The 16,582-nt window shown below is 39.3% G+C and overlaps 1 long non-coding RNA gene across 1 annotated transcript; it reads right to left on the bottom strand.

Annotated features, from left to right (window-relative positions):
* Positions 1-959: 959 nt before the first annotated feature.
* Positions 960-16,364, bottom strand: LOC120749186 (uncharacterized). The gene is made up of 7 exons (XR_005699578.2): positions 16,186-16,364; positions 9,568-9,638; positions 8,901-9,031; positions 7,738-7,836; positions 6,693-6,928; positions 5,337-5,455; positions 960-2,940 (listed from the first exon to the last, which is right to left on the bottom strand). It is a non-coding gene; the product is annotated as an uncharacterized LOC120749186 (long non-coding RNA).
* Positions 16,365-16,582: the final 218 nt, after the last annotated feature.

Below are 16,582 nucleotides of genomic sequence, written 5' to 3'. Positions count from 1 at the left end.
AAAGTTTAGAAATTTTATTTAAAAAAAAACCTATTTTTTACTAGCTTTGTGACACTTCAGCTTTTTTCTTCTGAGGCTGTAGTTTGAGGTAGGGAATGGGAATATTAATTTTTACTTAGAGTATCACCCCAAAACTTCATAGGCACAAAATTTCTTCATGCCCATATTTTCTAAACTAGGACCAGCAATGTGAAGGTCTTATTCTATGCGGTGCTGTGTCCTGTAGTCAAATCCAATGCAGGATACAAGCACCTGCTCACAGGAGAGGTAAAATTAAGTGTGTCATTTATTGCCTGTTGGATTGGATCAAGCACCTTGCAGCAACAGCCCCTCACAGGTGCTTCTTTCCCTCCTTCCCAAAACCCCATGTGGTAAAGGGAGCTGCCCAAGCTGCAAAGACGATGGATGGTCTCTTCCATGGCAAGAGCCCTCCATCTTACGAGATGTGTGATCACCTTTTAAAATAGAAAAGGCTCTGACAGACAAAGGAGCTCAAGGTTTTCCCTTCATTGTTCCTGGCATTTACCTGGTATTGTGTACGATGTGCTTGTGAATAATACTTTTGTACAAAAATAACATTGTTTCTGAAGTGCTTATCTTACCAGTGGTAATCAGCAAGAAAGCAGTTGTTTACTGTGATTTCATTTTAAACTTGCTTCACCACTGTGTGTATTACTCTGCTGGAGAACCATGTAATCTCTTATTACTGGGCTCTTTGGTTTTCTCTCTGTATCTTTCTGCTAGGTTTTATTATACTCTTTGCCATGACATGTCTGAAATTAGACTGAAAACACATTGGGAAAGCAACTGAATGATCTGATTTTAATCAAGAGGTGCTCTGAGAGAACATAAACCTCTCTCCAAAATAAAATAAAACCAACTGCAGCATCTGGAAATAGGGAGAAAATATCAATGCAATAAACACTCAACAAAGTTGGCCAGTTTTTTTTAATGCTCTACAGGAACATGTTTGGATGTAGTAGTGCCCTTGCATGATAGCAGGAGGCTGATTAGCTGTTTTGTACTCAAAGGAAGTATTGATACCATAACTTTTTCTCTGTGGGCTTAGGTAAGACTACGCCAAGGAATCCTGTTTCCTACTTCTTCTGACTTTCACATTTCAGCAGTTAAAATTACGTCTCTAAATCATTGCTATGATACAATACAAATATTTTTCCTTGCCTTGAGGAGCCCAGGAGTAAAGTTTAGCTAATCTACCTCTCACCACCTTTGTGGGTCACACTGGAGTAGCATCAGTGTAAAAAGGAAAAACTTGCAAAGCAAAGGGAAAACTGAGTTGACGGAACAGGGCAGACTGAGTTTACAGAATAGGAGGAAATCTGGCAAAAAATAACGTTTTTATAGAAGAATGAGTTTTGTAGAACTCAGAAGAACAGGTGGAACATAGGAGGTTCAGTGTAGAAGTGACAATCATAAATAGCTATTATTTGAGGAGCAACAGTGAGAAGAGAGATTTCAAGAAATTGGAATTACATAACTGAAAATTATACAACATAAAAATATCATTTGTCATTTCAATCACAGGCCTATACAGACATAGTGCTATATGTGGTTTCAGCTGCCCTAGTTAGAGAAATGTGTAATAATTCTTATAAGAATATACATTTAAAAATTCCGTAAACTGTGATAGCATGAAAAAACAGAGAAATGTTGTAGTATTTCTCAGATAGGTAGACAGGTATCATCTCCCACTTTCAATCCTATGTCTGTCATATTTACTCCACAAGTCTGAGGAAGAGTTGGACATTTACCGCAAAGCGTGTGTTAAAGTTGGGCATAAACTCTCAGGAACCAGGAGAATAGGATGGATGTCTTCCTAATGAGGGGAAATGTAGAAACACAGCTGGGACAGGATAAAAAGCTGTGTTATGTGAAGTCTTTTAGGAAAAGAACAATAGGGGAAGGGAAGGGAAGGGAAGGGAAGGGAAGGGAAGGGAAGGGAAGGGAAGGGAAGGGAAGGGAAGGGAAGGGAAGGGAAGGGAAGGGAAGGGAAGGGAAGGGAAGGGAAGGGAAGGGAAGGGAAGGGAAGGGAAGGGAAGGGAAGGAAGGGAAGGGAAGGGAAGGGAAGGGAAGGGAAGGGAAGGGAAGGGAAGGGAAGGGAAGGGAAGGGAAGGGAAGGGAAGGGAAGGGAAGGGAAGGGAAGGGAAGGGAAGGGAAGGGAAGGGAAGGGAAGGGAAGGGAAGGGATACACAGAAACTTGTCTAATAAAGTATTTGGAAGACACGGCGATCTGGTTTATGAGCAAATGGTCGTTAAAGAAGAATGAATTAAAGATCAGAGTGTAAAGTGCTGACATGGCACAGAAAAAATGTTGGGAACTATAACCTTTTTAGTACAGAAAACTAGGAAAGAAATTGTGCACTAGATTTTCTTGCCCATGGTTCTGAGATGTATAAAGACTGTGTACAGGACTGCTGCATCCACAAAATACAGCATTCAAATCACCTTGAAAGGGATCATGTTTGTTGAAACCAAAAAGCATTTTTTGTTCTATAATTGGGACAAGTAGAAGCAAGTAGGAGCAAAGTGGGCTTTGTACTTTTATTTGAGGGATCTATTCCCTTGGAAAGATAGACCATTAAAGCAGTATGTATTTCTATGATAATTCATCAAGAACAAAGTTTTGCACCTGTAGGCAAGAAGACCACTGGCAGAGGACAAGACTTTTACAATGTGGTTGAAGGAATGACAAAGATATCCTGAAACTTGTTATTTGAAAGAAGAAGGACGAGGAAAAGGAGAAGGATAATCAACAAGGAAGAAAACAGGCAAGCCACTATTTCTAAACAATAATGTTGTAATATTGAATGTGTATCAAGTGTAATATCGAGTAATATCTTACAGTTCTTTTAAGGGAGGACCATGCTTTCTCTTCTCAGGGCATTTTCAGTTTCCCACAGGACTGCACCTTTTGGTCTTCTGAAAAAGCACAGAAAATATATATTTTTTAAAATTCTATTTCTTACATTTGATAACAGAGAAACAAAGGAGTGGGGTGCTGTCAGTAGCTAAGCTACCTATGTTTGAGTCAATTAAAACAGTCCTGGAAAAGGAGAAAATTAGGTTACCTGTCCAGTTTCAACTGAACACATTTGTGTATTTCATACCGGCTAAAATTTTCTGATAAAAAAAAAAAAAAAGATAGACAAGTGGCTTTAACTTCATTTAGTAATTGCATATGGTGTTTTCACATTAAAAGAAAATACTGATTAATAACAACTGCCGTTTAAAACCCAGCTACTTTACAGAAGTAGATTTCTCCATAGATTTCCATCATGGTTTTTACTATGACTAGATTAAGACACAACAACCGCACCTAAATACTTCATTGCTTGATAGACTAAGCTTCATTTGAGCTGTTACAGTCTATTATGCAAATTGTATAATATTAAAATTTATTGATACATATTTAATTGGAAGATGACAGATGACAGCATCTCTCATGAGCTACTTAAACTGAGACCAACAGATGAAAAAATCAGCATGAAAGCTATACAAACAAAAATCCTGCAAATCAAAAGAATAATGCTTATTTGCTGAGATCTTACACTGAACAAAATCACTTCAACCCACAAATAACAATCATGTTAGTAAGTAATTAAAGCAAGGGACAAAGTCAGGACTACAATATTCTATTCCAAATTCAGCTACTGACTCACAGTGTGATTTTGCTCATTTACCACCTATGAAATGGAAGATGTGATAATGATAATGACAGGGATAATAATGCCTACATAAAAGCAGTGCTAGGAGTCTTAATGTTTGAAAAGAGCTTTGAGATAGAGCTGTTATATAAACACAGATTATAATTAACAAGGGACTGCAAGCTTGCACGATTGGTACGTTCTTTGGGCTTTCAGAAGTAAAGATAGGTGAGCTCTGTATATCTGAGATACCCAGAGTCCTTTGTTTTAAGAGTTTATTTGGGAAATTATGTTTCACAGCTGCCATTACACTGTATTGGAACCAGGCTTTTAAGAGGACCTAACTATTTGCCAGTCATTAACACTAGAAACTTTAAAGGCAGTTCAAAATAATCTCATCACTGTGACTGCTGGCTACAGCTTGTCTTATTGTATTCTTTTCTTAGTAGATATGTGTAACCATGCATTTATATGAAAGACAGGAGAACACAAGCACATGAACAAGGAGAAGAGGTTCAGTGCCTTAGTGAATGCTGAGTGCCTGAGGCATAGGTGAGCTTGGAGATTTTCTTATACTATAAATCCATGCTGCCAAAGTCTTGGAAAATGGTTAAACACAACCCCAACAACCATTTTCCTGACTAGTTCAGACATCTGCTCTAAGCACAGTGATATTCTTCTATTGTTGAAAGCCTTTGAAAATAATGGGTTGCTTTAGAAAAGAAACCTAGTGAAAATATGAATACGATACTTTGGAAAGGTGAAGCCTCCCTTGCTGAAAGGAAAATCAAACAGTAGCTTTGGAAAGATAACATACTCAACAAAAGTTAGAATAATAATGAGAAACAGATGTGTAGATTATAAAACATCATAGAGCACAGCACAATATCACTCTGTAAAACAAGTCAAATGCATCTGCAAAGGTACATTGGTCTCTTTTTCTTATATAATCAATTAGATGTTTTTAACAAACTGAATCAGCTAAAAGAAAGAACAGTCTGTAAGTAATCTTTGTGTGCAAACAAATGTTTTGTGTAGAGGAGCAGCAAAAATATCTTTTAATAGCTTGTTTTGTAGGAAAGAAATTGTACAGGACTAGATTTGTGTAAGGCTGGCAGACTACAGGAACATGAAGTGAAAATAAAGGGATATTTTTAGGTATACAATTTTCTGAAAAATATTCCAGTGCATAACATTACAAATCCGTTTCTATTTCCCCCACCAAAACATGGAAATCTCTCAGACCATCATGAAATGGAAAATCTTGAAAAAGGCAATAAGAAAATCGTTTGTTTCTTCTCAGCTAGTTATGTTTTATTGTAATTAATTAGGTTACAACGTTAGGAGTCACCATCAAGTCAATGTCATCATACTGAGCCAGTATAAAGAGGGATGATACAGACATGATAAAGAGGGATCATACTTTACAAGAGCACAATTTGATTAAAGAAGCAACAAGGTGAAGTGATTTAGCTAAGGCCACAGAAGAGGTCAGTGGCAGAAAAAGAGCAGTCTCTGGATTGCAGGATTTGCAATGTATGTAGGGAGCATAAAGACAATGCTTCCAGCATGAACTGGTAGGCCACTGCAAACTGGGAACAGCTTATAAAGCTGTTTATCTTGCAACCAATGTAGCTGCCCTGCCGTATTAGCTTTCATTGCTCCACTTACCTCTGTTTAGCCAGGTCTCTGGAGCGGCATCCTCCTTATTTCATATATCTATTTTGTTTTTTACCATTTCAGAGTTGGAGAAGTTAGATGGAATGACCGCAGGGTCCCAAGAAGAGTTACTGGGAAGAAAGAACAGTATGGGCACGAAGCATGTCACTTAGTGTTGCAAGATTTCTTACTGCTGAAAGAGTTCATTTTGTGACAAAGAGTCCAAAAAATGCTCACATTTCTGTGAAAGCAAAAAGCCATAGAATGCTTTTTTTTTAGCTTTCCTCTAAAAAAAAAAAAAACAAAAAAAACCAAAAAAAACCCCAAAAACAAAAAAAAAACCCCAAAAAAAACACAAAAAAAAAAAAAAAAAACAAAAAAAACAAAAAAAAAAAAAAAAAAAAAACACCAAAAACAAACCAAAACAAAAAACCAAAACAAAACGATCATGTGTCAGTGAGTGAGAAAGATTGGGAGGAAATGCATTTATGAAGATTCCCTTCTCTAGCCTGCTTCTTAGTCTTTCCTGAACATCTATCTGAAATGTTCAAATGTTCAGCACTGCTCTCAGCAATAACCTAGATAATGCCTGCATGAGGGTTGTTTTTCTGTTCTTAATTGAGCAGAAAGTATGGTGCATCTCTGATTTGTTAGTCACGTTACTGGGCAGCAGGATCTTGGGAGAGATTTCTGAGGACTGCAAGTGGGATAAACCCAGACAGAACTAACATAAAACATGAAATGTAAAACACAAAACTCTGTGGATGGAAAAGAGCCCATTTGTGCTGTTGTACTAAACACAATGCTTGCCAGGATTTTTGCCCTTGGAACACTGATAACTATGGAAGCACATGAGGACCCCAAATCCACAGTGCTAAGAGCAATAATTCCCTTATTTGTTCCCATGATAAGGGTTCACATCATTTGCCCCTCAGAACCCCTTTGCCACTTTTGGTTATTTTTACATTAAAATAACTTTGATGGGCATTGCTTACAATAAGAAGGAAATTGTTTCTTTTCTTTCAGAGATGTTCCAAAACCACAAAGAAGATTTGCAATGAAGGCTTTAGAGGCTGTGGTTAGGCTGTGTCCAATGGTTGTTTCATGCTGTATTGATCCTGGCACTGCTCTTCTCAGCTTAGTAAATGGTAGATTTCCTATTTTTCAGCCTCATTTTGCCATGACCCTTCTGAGTGAGGAAAGCTGAGTAGGAGGCACAAAGTGTGGGTGTCAGCGGAGAGTGCTCATTTGTGAAGGTGTCTGGGCAGCATCCAAATGAGCAATATTTTATTATATTTTATATTTTTATTTAAAATATTTTATAATATTTTAATAAAAATAGTCAATATTGTATGAAAAAAGACTTACAGAGGATTCATTGCCTCTTCTTTCTATCCAGGCTGGTGTTCTCCTTTTGCCTTACCACACCTCAGTCATTGATACTCATCTTGCTTACAGCTTCATTCACTTTCTTCATATTTGTCTTGCTTCAAGCTTCATTCACATTCTTCCTAGAGTCCTCAGGAGTCAGCTGGCCTGACTGCTTCCATCTGCTTTTTCACTGCTAATTCTCCCCAGGAGTTCCCAGGCCTGATCCCCAGTCCCTGTAATGGGAATGGGAGAGTTTTGTAGGCTGGATGTGTCCTGTGTCCATCACTGGATCTCACACACACTTCAGTGGTAATCTCTCCATTCTGGAAATTTTGTATCTGAAGCCTAGGACACACTTCAGACTTGAGCTGTAGAGGAATAAGGTCTGTGGTTTTGAGACAGTGGAGTCAGGATGTGGGGAACACAATTCATGTAAACGGTATATATGCACTCAAGAGAATTTCTGCAGCTGAACAGTGCATACATGGTATTTTATATATGGTTTGGTGGCAGTGAAAAATGCCTTAAAGTTCAAGAAGAAGCACTGAAAGCATTCGCTGCACGATTTCAGATTCCCATGGTGGCCGGCTGAAATACATTTCATAGCTTCTTGTTGGGTATCGATGCCAGCTGCCTGGGGGGCTGCTCAGTCTCCAGTGCTGCTCTTGCACTTTTAATTACCATTGCCACCATGGAAAACTATTCGGCATATTACTGCATAAGTGACTAAGGACTCCAAGAATGTTCACACATTTACTTTTCAAATCTAGCAACTTTCTTTATTCTGTGAAAACTAAAGTATTTCTCCTCTTTTTAGCTCTTTGCAAATATATCCTGGGGGTCCATTCTGGCCTGGGTTTTCTTCCCTCAGTGACCCCCTCTGGCTTCTGAGTCATTGCCCTGCAACAATATCAAGATTTCAAATGAGCAAATGAACACAGTTCACACCACCATATTCTGGTTTCTCCGTCTTTGGTTTGCACTGCCTGCTCATCCCTCATGTCCTACGCATAAGGCAGATTTCTCAGCATCTTCGACTTACTTCCTTTATGGATGGTATTTCTCAGGTTGTCAGTTCCACATCATCTCCAAATCTGCACATCTTGTTCTACATTTCCTTCTGTAAGATAACCGCTACCTCCTATATATAGCAGAAACAGAACAGGCTCAACATATTGCCACTTGTCACTCTTATCCCACTGTCTCTCTCTACCCCTCTGTCCCATTTGCCATCTCTGGCTTCTGTTAGCAAACCAACTGAGCATTTCATCACCAGTGTTCCTTTGTTAACCTTACAGATTACTCTCTCAGTGGGCACTGAAAGCTGTCCAGAAGTCCTTGTGAAGGATGCCCACACATTGGCCCTGTTTTGTTCCCATTTTCTTCACTTGGGTGAGACAAGCCAACATGGCCAAGTTTGAACTTCTTTTTTTCTGCCTGTGCTAAGAGTCTCTAACTAAACTGTGCCTGTCCAAATGTTCAATATTTGCCCCTCACCAGCTTTGCTGCATGTTAGAACAAAAGCCAGAAAAAGGTTCTGTAGCTGCAATTTCTTTGGTGTTTTGTTTGGTTTTTTTTTTTTTTTTTTTTAGAAGCCAAAGTAGATATCCAATCTCCATAGGCTCAATAGGCTCAATCTTCAGCTGGCATCAGACCAACAGAGCTATACAGTTTTTAGCCCAGTAGAAGTTTTCTGTGTCTTCGGCTTCTAGTACACCTATCACTGCATAATCTGAGATCTGTGAGCAGTTCATGTCACTTTAACAGGTACCACTTGTTACTGAGCATACACATGCTCACTGCTGAGCTGAAATCCAACATGCACCAGCTTCGGTTCTGTGAAGTTGGTTTAAGTTAACACATTTTTTATCTTACATCCAGGAAGGGCTAAGAGCACGCACCCACATGCTTATGAAGCCTCAGCATATGATAATTTATTAAGTGGCAGGATGCAATTACTTTCAGTTAGTTCCTATATTTTATAAGCAAATTATTCTGTCTCTTCTGTTTCCATTGGGAAGTTTAAGGTCTGTACCAAAGTGCCCCCTTGGAGTTTTGTTTGACTCTGTTTCTAATCTTCCAGTATTCGTAGACATTTACTAGCTCAGGCTTCTTGAAGCATACATAGCAGACAGCATAAATCTTCTGTTCTGCTTTGGTTTAAATATACTCCTCTCATACCACTTTCCTAGTAAAACCTTTTACCTTTGGGTACTGGAAGATACAAAGGAGCATCTCTCTCTGAAGTGCCAATGTCTATGCTTGACAGTGTTGCCGAGGTGAGAGGAACAGGACAGGTTTGTTTCCTTCTTTGTCAGCAAATGTCAGGTGATTTTCTGTAATGGAATAAGAGAACACATCCACCGTGTGTCAATAAACACATTTACTTAAATTAATGGTTTTGACTTCTTGTAGATGAGCACTTCTCCCAGTAAGAGAGAACAGGATAGCACAGGAGCCCTCCTTCTCTGCACCTGCTCCCCCAGCACATCTGGAGGAAACTGCTTGGGAAACCTTTTGGGTGAACACATTTTGGATGCCCAGAGATTGTACTGGAAACGAGATTTTCTTCATGATGGAGAGGCAAATCAGACCATAACCCACAGAGAGTGAGGCAGGGGGACACATTTCTTGGCCTCCCCAAGTCTGACCCTGCTGGGGACAAACTTGGTTTCATGCCTCTCAGTGTGAGACCTGTCGAGGCAGAGCAGAGCCTGAGCACCACCTCCAGATACAGCAGAGGGACAAATGGTTGAACAAACACCAGCTCTGCTCAGGTTTGTATTTCCAGCAATCTTAAACTGTGGGCCATTTACTGTTACCCTGCTGCAGGATTTTCACCTTCCTTGTTCTGGGAGTAATGTTAACTCACCTGGTAATACTCTTGTCAACATCCTGATAGTAATTTTACCAGAAACCTTTTGTCCTTGTTCTAGTCACCAGCTAGAACAAAAAAAAAATCTCTATTAGATTTCAGAGGTATGATGGGATTTACTAGGAAATACAATAATGTCAGGAAACCATGCTACCTGATTTTCCCTAAAGAATTTTTGGGATCTTTGCCTACATATGTACACATGTGATCTCAGTTATTTACATTTAAAGCAACTTCTGGAGGCTCTGTATTTACTCACAGTCCTCTAGCTGTTTGCTTAATTGTTTAAATCAATGTCCCTATTCGTGGAGCCTGAAATATTATTACCACTTTTGTTTTCACTTTGGAATATAATTTGGAAGTTATTTCCAAATGTCTGTTTTATAAGCTGCTGTTATACACTCATCTTAAAACATATCCTGTTTTATGCACTGTTGTTTATAACCTCTTTGGAAGCTGAAATTTCAATATATTTTCTGACCAAAATGCATTTCTTTCTGATGTTAAAATACATATTGTTTAATTATGCTTGGATTACTGGCATCTGTTGGGCTCTAAGCAATTTAGCAAGATCAAAGGGAGAATCAGATTCTTATTTGCACAACAAGTATAGCCAGGGCTCTAACAGTTAATACCAGCAACATTAGCAGGGGGTATCTTAAATGTCATGTCATAAAACAATCTAGCTTTCAGAGATTAGAACAATATCAAAAGTGTGAGCCATGTAATCTGCCCACTGATAGCGCTGATGTCTGATTCACATCTTTCCAGATTTTGGTAGGATCCAACTACCTCTCTGGAGAAAACAATGCATGCAAAAAACACAGAAGCAGTGCAAGCAACTTCTGCTCTTATTGCATTTGGCCCTCTACTCTCCAGTACAATCCACTTAGCTGGATGTCCGCTAAGTGGACAAATAAGGGTCAGAAAAACCTCCCAAGCAGATTTTCAGACTGAGATAGGATCTGTGTATGACTCTGTATTTTGCCTGTAAGATTATTTTGCAAGGATGTCTGTGGTTAATATGCCCTGTGGTAGCAAGGAGAGTTTATTTCTGATTTGGGAGGAGCCCTTTGAGCAGCCAAATGATAATACAAAGGAAATGTTATAGCCAGTTAGTTAACTTCCTCCAGCCTTCGTTTCAGTGCGGGGGGGAACATATCTGTGTTTGACCAGCCAAAAAATATACACTCTGAACTTGGTTTCTGCTTTGATCTTCCTTTGATCATACACTTCCCAGGAAAAAGGAACTGCAAAACAAGGAAGCAGATGCCATGAACAGGAGGCAGACAGCACATTGTATTGATTCTCATTATTAAACAGTTTAGTTCAGATAAATACAAATATGTATGTGTAAATGTATATATATATACACATATAGGTGTAAGTAGAAATAAACACATATAATTTGAAAGACTGTGGATACCAAAAATGGGATAATTTTCTAATGTTTTTGAAATCCAATGTTCTGCTCTCCTTTGGTTTACAGTCAGTGGTATATTTAGAGAATATTGTTGCAGTGGGTTCTTTCCTTAGTTGTACACCTCATCTTTCCCACATGAGAATACAACTGAGCAAGACGTAAATTCACTTGTGGATGGTCAACCTTTGTAATGTGATGTAAAGCCCTCCCCTTCTCCATCCTAGATGAAGCCACTGTTAAATGTGGCTTCTCAGCCTGGAGTTGTCAGTGAGCTCAGTAGTGGATAACCGCATTTTTGCTGTTATCGTTCTTATTATGTGGAACGCTAGAAAGAAAAAAAAAAATCATTTTGGAATGTGACAGTGTTTTCCTGGTTGGCTGGTGAGGTAAATGAGAAGGCATGCTTCAGAGAATGTCTGCCATGTCTAGAACCCAAATCAAAACACAACATATTCACAGGCACAGAACCCCAGCAAAACCCTTATCCTTTCCCAGCTGCAGCTTGTGGAGCAAGAACAGCAACAAAATAGATGTCTAAGTTACTTACACTGCAAGTCAGTGAATTAGATATAAACCTAGTTTTTCAAACCTTGATTTTTCAGGTGAGTACACACATGAGTCCATAAAATCTCACGCTAGGTTTCTAGGACCTGTAACTTTGGATGAACTTGCTCTCCAGGCCTTCTTATATTTATTTCTCTTAAGAGAGGAGAAGCATATACTTCTTCATGCACTGAAGTTCAAAGCAGTCGAGGGAGTCAACTGTGCCCCTTAGCTAACTTCACCCCTGTTGTAATGCACCCCCCATCCCCAAGTGAGCATTTCTGTATAAGGGAAAGGGTTTCAGCTTACCTGAAACATATGAGGAAGCCAAACCAGAAAGTCCTGTGTCTTTCTCTTTGTAATTGGCTCAATGCTAAGAGAGAAGCACCTATTGGACGTTCAGTGCCCTCCAAAGTCTACTTTTCCTTATTGGCAATTTGTCAGTGGAACTCACCTAGACTATTAAGTACTAAGTGGACTACACAAAAGAACCAAAGGGTTTTTTCGGGACTGCTTTAACAGTGTCAGGATGCTCTCTGCACTGCGTCCGACCTGCATTTCTTTATCTGTTTACGTCTATTATTTTCCTGTTTATTAAAACCCTTTATTTTACAAAGCATGTCCGGGGAAGTTGTCTTGCAATGTAATTTAAGCCATTTCTCTGAACAGGCTGGACCCTCGGATGTATTGGAAACCACAATACACCTCCCTTCGTCAAGGCAACTTGACTTTACTTTCTTACATGTCTGGCTAACATCTTACACCAGAAATGAGGTTGTGTTTGCTGATGTTTGGTAGTGGCCAAATGCACAGGGCAGCAGAGGAACTGAACGCTCGGTAGTATCGCCCTTGTGGAAATAAAACTCAAAGTACTTTCAGAAGCATTGCTTAATGTACCTTTCAAACTTGGGCACAGCTTCAAAATAAGTCAGGAGGAAATTACGGGGCAATTCTAGCAGTGTTTAAACAAAGTATACCCTGATCATCTTCTGATACAGGCACATAGGCATAAGATAGTCCCACTCTGGTAGCGCAACCTTTGGGGACCTTTAATGCCTCCTGACAAAAATCCATTGGCCAGGAGAAACTGAAACAAAAAGAACTAATAAAACAAATATATGATGCAACTCATTCTTCCTGGATTCTCTTAAAGCTACTATAACATTCATCCTAAATTATCTTGCAAAATCTTGAGATTTAGAAGTGATGGCCACATTCTATCACATCTCCTGCACCATCAAGTGGTTAGAATCACACACCACAGGCATGTGGAGGTGCTAAGAGGGAAAGGAGACGGCTATGCCTTTATCTGTCCTCCTTCTGCCATTGCTGAACAGAAAAGCAAATGTGGCACTGTCTCAGCATTCATAAAAAAATGAAGAAAGTTCTTACTAATTACAACGATATACATTTTGCTTCTAGCCCTGGAAAAAGACAAAAACAATAGAAAAGTCTTCTTAAGAAATAGTAATTTCATTTGCATAGAATAATGCAGTGATGAGCAATAAGAGGCAGGATTTATAAAGAATAGGTCTTGCCTGACAAAGATAATACTTTTCTATGGAATTGCCAAATCAATGGATGAGTGGAACAGAATAAATGTAATACTCCTGGATTTAAGCCATTTTTTAAAACAACTGGTGTGATCATCCTCTGCCTCAAAGCCAGGCAAGTACACAGACATAAAACTGGAGAGCATGAGAATGGAAGACTGCCTCCAATGTTTCCCAAAAAAGCATCCTCTAAAAGCTTGACTGAATTTGCTTGTGCAAAAAAAAAATGTCTTCTTTGGTCTGAAGTCTGGCATGAAGGACCAAAACAAGGCAAACAAATAAAAGAACACCCGTTTATAGGGAGGACAAATAAATATTTACGGATCAGTCTTTGGTCTTGCCTGATTTAATGCTTCCAGTAATCACAGAATTACAGAATAATCTGAGTTGGAATGAGCTAGAAAGAGGTGTAAAAAGCATATTAATAAAATTCATAGGTGTTATACAAAACTGAGAAGAGACAAGAAAAACAGAGAGGCTAACAGCATGGGACAGGGGGTTTAAGTAGCAACACAGGCCAAAAGTAACAGAACAAGAATCACCTTGGGAAAATACCGTAAAGGACAAGCACTAGAGAAAGGAAAATAAGCTTGGAAGATGACTTCTATTAGAGGAAGATTCTTTGAAGACAGAAACGTCATCAGGGCTAAGAGGATAAAACCCAGCAAGTTACTTTCAAGAGTCGAAGAAATACAGTAGTAGAAAAGGTCACTGTAGCTTGTGCGTGTGTATGCAAAGATGCTGCAGCTAAGGGAAGCAAGAAGCATTCTCTGCAAGACTGAGATGAAATGTGTGGGGAATATTACTTCACTTCTAGTGAGATTTTCACAGACTACAGCACAAATAAGAGCACTGAGACCAGCTGGTGCCCAAGAAGTGATTAAATTAGAAATTCATAGATTGAGCAGTGACCAAGAATGTGATATTAACATTGAAAAGGTGCAATTAGCAAGCAAGAAAAGAATAGAAATAGAAGCAGCAACAGGAATAAAAAGTCAGCAAGAGCAGGTATGCAAGAGAGACCCAGGGGACTTTTATCTCTGGACTGATCTCACGATAGGTATAACAGACAAAACAGCTACACAGCCTGGCCTTGGCTAGACATCCATGCCAGACTCGATGTGCTGAGTCTTCTCATTTCCCTTACTCTTTTTATTGTACCTTGGGCTCAGTTCTCAGTGTCCTGGCTCTTGCTCTGATTGCCCTGGCCTTGTTCCCAATCAGGTCTCTCTTGGCATGGAGCCAGATGTGCATATTCTGAGATACTATCCTCTAACATGGAGGTCAGACCTCACTCCCATCAGGATGTATTTCCACAGTTCCCTCCTAGCAACATAGTACTTAGAATGGTTTCTGCATTGATATTATTTTGACACCCTGAGAGATTTGTCTGGGTATTTCTCATGTAGTCCTAATTGAGATACTCTCCAAGCCTATTTCTGGCATGAAAGAAGATGCAGAATCTGCAGGTAAAATTTTGTTACTAATGAAATAAGGAATGGGAGTCTGGTAAAAAGATTAGGGTGAAACCTCAGAACGATATTAAAATCTGTGAGAGAATATACTGGGGTAAAAGAGAAACTGTCCATGAAGAAGAAGCCTATGGAGTGTTTGGCACAAGTCAGTGGCTAACATAGCAGAGAAGATGATCAAAGCATCTAGATGGAGCCAAGGTTAAAGTAGACGCAGACAATTTTCTAAAGGGTTAGGTATATCCTTGGTAGGTCATGTGAAGAAAGGTGAAGAAAATGTTTTCTGTTCATCCTAAAATCCTCAAACACTGTCTTATCTTATTCCCTCTGTCTCAAGACACAACCTTTATGGTCACAGTACACATGAAAGGTCAAAGACTTCTTTTGCAAAAAAGCCCAAGGAGCTTCTCTCAAACATTTTTTTCCCACTGGAAATAGCTCCCTACAACTACGGTCCTCCTTTAATAGAATGAATTTTAATATGTATCTTTTTTCTTTTGTTCCTCCTGACTGCTTCAGTTTTATGTGGCTTTGCCTTTGTTTTTATTTTCAGGCTCTCTCCCTTCTACTGCATGATGAATTCTCATTTTACTTGCTGGAAGTTAGAGCTACTGTACATATATTTAGAATACATGGGGGTGTATGTGGATACAGGTATTAATAGATACATAAGCATCACATAGCTCTCATTACTGTTCCAGTATTATCAATTTTATTCACCATATGTCATGCTATACAGTTCTTACCTTCACTAACTTTATATGGCTGTTTGCACATGGTCCATTAAAAACACATACAAATATCTAGTATTTCAATATTCAGGATATTTTTGATTATGTTTCTTGGCTCAAATGTGATACCAAGAACCTGGTAATGAAACAATATCAAACTAATATGACTAAAGTTTGCCCAGAAGAGGGAATTTTATGATAACTGAAGCAGCATTAGCATAAAGCTGTTTTATCACACTTAAACAATGGACAAAGACGTCAGCCTAGACAATCAGAAAACAGGTTACATCCTGCTCATCGGAGAGAATTCATGTTCATTTTCATTCCATAGCATTTGTCCTCATTTTTACATCATAAGGCCAAGGGAAAAAACCGTCTACTGCCATCCAGTACTTTATAAATCATAGCATTTGAATAGTTTGTTCTGTATGAATGGCTGATGTACCTAAAACTAGCACATCTTTTTTGTATTTTAAAACTTCATCTTACATTAAGACACTGGACAGAACACAGCACACCGCCATAATAGGCAGGAACTGATGTTTTAAGAATTCAGCTCTGCAGGTAACAGTAAGTTAAAAAAGCAGGAATCAATTCCCTTTTGATACAATTCAAAATCTCACAGCCAGATACTGTGTTTCATTTTTGATCTCTATGCACTGCACTTTCAGCTCCATTTTCTAAGGCATTATAATCATTCAGCCATTAATATTTCTCATCCCTTTCTAAACCTCACAACAGATAGAATCAGCCCCTGGGGAACATCTCCAGAAAAGGAGATATTGTGGCAGCACAGAGCAAAGAGGTTTCCCCGTAGCACCATGCATGGCCGTAAAAGGAGGGAGGAACCAGCGGTTTTTAACCCACATCCTCCAGCAGCTGCATGCACGTACCTTGCTCGGCAGGATACAATCACAGCCGTGTATCACCCCCATCAGGATCCAGACTGCACATCTCTGATTGTCATGGAGACTGCTTCAAAGCCTTGCCGTGCTTCAGCAGCAGCAGCAGAGGACAATAGCACTTGGTCTTAAATGGCTGAAAAGAAAGCAACAAAGCGCAGGGTGAAAGGGAAGGAGCTGTGGCTGACAGGGATATGAGTACAGCAAGACACTCTTCCAACTGCTGCAGAGGGCTAGAGATGCAGGTTAGAGCAACCTTCCAGAGGTGCATAATTGTGCCTTCAAGATAAGCGCAGGAAGAGCATCCTCAAGGATAGCACATTTCTCCTCCGCCTTTCTCCCCCTCAAGCTAAGCTGCTGTAGTATTTTAGATTAAAATGTGTTAATT

Source organism: Hirundo rustica, chromosome 2, assembly GCF_015227805.2.
Source record: "Hirundo rustica isolate bHirRus1 chromosome 2, bHirRus1.pri.v3, whole genome shotgun sequence".
In the NCBI taxonomy this organism is placed as follows: Eukaryota; Metazoa; Chordata; class Aves; order Passeriformes; family Hirundinidae; genus Hirundo; species Hirundo rustica.
This window is presented reverse-complemented; position numbering and strand designations above follow the sequence as displayed.